This window comes from Morone saxatilis, unplaced genomic scaffold, assembly GCF_004916995.1.
Source record: "Morone saxatilis isolate NCDOM2014 unplaced genomic scaffold, NCSU_SB_2.0 Contig3, whole genome shotgun sequence".
NCBI lineage: Eukaryota > Metazoa > Chordata > Actinopteri > Moronidae > Morone > Morone saxatilis.
In genome coordinates, this window is record NW_023339873.1 from 14,073,973 (window position 1) to 14,077,777 (window position 3,805).

The 3,805-nt window shown below is 39.1% G+C and overlaps 1 protein-coding gene across 1 annotated transcript in view; it reads left to right on the forward strand.

Moving 5' to 3' along the window:
• Window positions 1–2,860: 2,860 nt before the first annotated feature.
• LOC118337030 (G patch domain-containing protein 2-like) overlaps window positions 2,861–3,805 on the forward strand; it is a 23,895-nt gene continuing 22,950 nt past the window's right edge. The window contains exon 1 of the mRNA XM_035673840.1: window positions 2,861–2,947. The gene's annotated coding sequence lies outside the window, so the exon portion shown is untranslated. The remainder of the gene's footprint in view (window positions 2,948–3,805) is intronic.

The following is a 3,805-nucleotide window of genomic DNA, read 5'->3' on the forward strand; positions in this document are numbered from 1 at the left end:
TAAGTGTCAGTCTGGCCCCCCTGAGGTACGATATGTGATTTGGCTTAATAAGCAGTTTGCAAACATTTGCCATTAAATACATACAAAGGGTTTACCATGCCAACACAAACACATGCAAATAATTCATGATAACAGTATTCTCAAGTCAGTAATTGTAGAACAGAAGTAAATAACGTAACATCATCAGAAAGGGCGAATGTCAAACACATATTATCATTTAAACTTGAATATCCTTTACTTTTTGCTCCATGTCATCAGTTGTAGAGGGTTTCTCTGCAATACATAACTTCCCAGTAAGTTGTAGGAACTTTTCCCACACACTGTTTACAGCCAGACTTAATCAATCAAGCAAAAGCTCCATATGATATTCAGCCTGGCACTTCCTAAAGAGCACTTTGCTATCATATCCCTCACATTCTTTGCAAATCCCTTTGAAAATTATTTATAAAAATTAACTTCTCTTGCAAAGGGCTCATTGAAAAGAAGAATTACATGAAAGATAAAACACTTTATCGCCAGTGAAAGACTAGACAATGTACGTCGAGAAATTGGGAAGATGGCAGAAACAATGAATATTAAGTGCCTAAGAATCTAAAGCTGCTGACTAAATTGAAACTGTATATCCTGAGGGGGCAAGGTTTCCAAATTGCTAATTACTGCCTCTGAAAGGGGGCTGTTTCTGATATGTTTGCTTGTGAAAGGCTGCCGCTTAATGAAGCAGTGGCTCAAGTTTTTTTTTTTTTTTTTGTAATATTCCCACTCTCTAGCTTTCAGGGCTCTCTCCGGACTTTCCTCCCAGGCCAGAACAATGGCGGGCCCAGGAGCCTAGCTTCCCCACAGGCCCCGGCAAGAGTAGGCCGGGGGCTGGGAACTGAGGGAGCTGCTCAGCATGCTGAAATATGGAGGCGAAAGATAAGGTGGCAGCAGCACAGAGAGGCCCTTTCCCATGGGCCCAAGGGGAAATTTGCAGTTATTAAGAGGAAGATGAGAGAGATTAAATGGCTTTTGTACTCATTTTCACAGACTTTTATTTTTTTTATTATTTGGGCTGCCTTCATCTGAGAGATGAAAGAAGTGGTAAATGACTTTTTTGCTTCATTCAGCAACACACTGGCTTCGAGAGACAATTCTTCATTACTGAGTGTTGTCACACATCATAAAACACTTATTAGTGTACTATTGTTTTAAAAGGTGCGGAGGTAATGGAATTACTGTAATCTACAACTAATCACAAACGTAACATGGTTTCAGATTTTGTTTGAAGAAATTAACAAAATGTTACGTACATGTAGAATTAATAAGAATATGTAAATCTTTCCTGGTTTGATTTCCATTGAAGCTCTGTTATAGAGGGTTTGACTCAATGATGTAAATGGTTAATGTACAGTATATAATGCTTTGATCCATTTACATGACATATAAATGGCAATGGAGGTACCATGCAAGGCAACGGTCTAACCTTTGTGAGCAATTTGGGTTCAGTGTGTTGCTCAAGGACACACACGTGGACAGAGGGAGCTGGGGATCGAACCGCCAACTCTGTGATTAGTTGAAGACCTGCTTCTCCAACTTTTGAGGTTTTTGTTTGTTTGTTGTTGTTTTTTTTTTGATGTGATGCATTGCATTACAGTATATTGTAATGAGTATTGCAGGTGATTCTTCCGGACACAACCATTAACTCAGCCTTTAAAAATCACAGTTGCATCAACACCTCAAGTCCACAGTCACATGTCTAAAACTGGACATGATAAGTTTTTCTGAGTTAGATTATATTTAGTGAAAAGTAGCCTATGTGTTAGGGCTTGTATCACAGTATTTTTAAGATTCTGGCAATTTCATGGTATATCATCGTTTGTTTTTTCTTTCCATGACTGGGCCTTTACATAGATTTGTGGCTTGCTTATTCTACTGCCAGGAGTACATAGAATTTTCATAATGTACTGTATATATTGAAGGATATAATGCTATAGGGTAATAGGGTATAGATACAGTGGAAGGAATCAATGTATGAACCTATTTTTATTGTGCAAACTGTAACTTAGAAAAAAATATAAAAGATATCCTAACAACTTTAAGGTTCTTTTTCAAAACAAAATATTTTCAAACAGTTGAATAAACACGATAGACTGACATAAAATACTTGTACAGAATTCACAAATTGTTGTTTGTCATGGTGTTTTGCTCTGTTTATATATTATAGAGTTATAGCAGTTATTTTAGCTATGCACCGGTATGAGCGTATGTGAAAAATGAATACCATAAGGGGAAAATAAAACTGGTATACAAGATCATCCAGTATATCGCTCAGCACTACTTTGTAGCACAATTTAGACTTTGTGTAGGGGAATAAAATGGCAACATTTAATTTTACGGGACTGTTACTGATGAAATGATGGAAAAATTAGACATAGTTATTATTATAGTTAGTTGATTTGGTGATTTTTTTAGAAGAATTTTCTTTGAAAGAATTGTCCCATTTATATCAATTATAGAGAAAATGTAATTGAGCAACAGACTATGAGAAATACAAATAAATACATGATTTAAGACTTTCTTTTGGGGGCTTTGAGTCATGACCCTAGTATTTCTACAATCCTGGCTATGGCCCTGATAGTTTAAATAAGACTACTATACATCTACGTTTAATATTATGTCTATTCCACAGGATAATCCAATATTGGGTCATTTCTGTTGGGTGTCACAGACGCATAATACAGGAGACTTCAATAAAACTTTACACCAGTCATTTTCCAGCTTGTTATAGCAGTCCTACTCAGCTCGGTGGTACAGTTAAATACGTTATCTGCAGCACGGCAGGCGCAGTTTTGGCCCCTATCCGCAGGAACATGGTGGTGTGGCGGAGGCTGCTGATTGGCTGGACAGCAGGGCGGAAGTGCGTCTGGTGTCTCAGCTGGGCTGAAAACAAAAACAAGACAAGCTGCGACTGGTGAGTGCTCAGACACAGCGGACTCTCTGCCTATTATTACATAGCATTATGATAGCCGCGTACGCTCATATGTGACACTAGACGCTGGTAAACGCGGTGTTTGGCTGACGGTGAACAGAGGAGACGTGTGGCCGTTCAGACTGTCCTTGTGCTCAGCTCACATGTGAGGTGTTGTTATGTAACAGCATGCAGACAGCTCAGCTCAGCCTCTGCTTTTGTTCAGGCGCACTGATGCTGCACAGCTTCCCAGTCGCTTTACAGCCGGTGATGGAGATGCTGTTGACTGTTTTGTAGCTGCTGCTGGTGCGCAAACGCTCAGACCAGCTGTGCCTTGAATGGTGTGTTACTTAATGACGCTATTGCGGATCAGTCTTGGCATTTCTGGGTCCAGAGAGTACAACCACAGATGATAGCAGGAAGCTCCCACATCAACAACAGTGATTAGATTAGATTGTCAGTAGCTAGAGCTTCCTGTTAGATGTGCCGTGTTGTGTCAGTGCTCAGCAATTACACAGAGAGAAGTTCACCTTGGAAGATTCAGAGATTTTCCATTGGCAATAACCACATTAGAACATGATACAAAGCAGATGTGTTTATTATTTTTAGGAAAATCACAGTCAAAACAGTTTATGATTAAAATAACCAGACATGACTATGTGTTTTTGGCTAATCTATCATATTACTCTGCAGTGTGTGACATTTAGGGGGCTCTATTGGCAGAAATGCAATAATAAGAATAATATTTATAGAATGAGATATTTCGCCTTCAGTGGAATCCGCCATGTTGAACCGCCATGTTTCTACAGTAGCCCAGAACAGACAAATCAGACACTGGTTGTAGAAAAGGCCACTTCACAG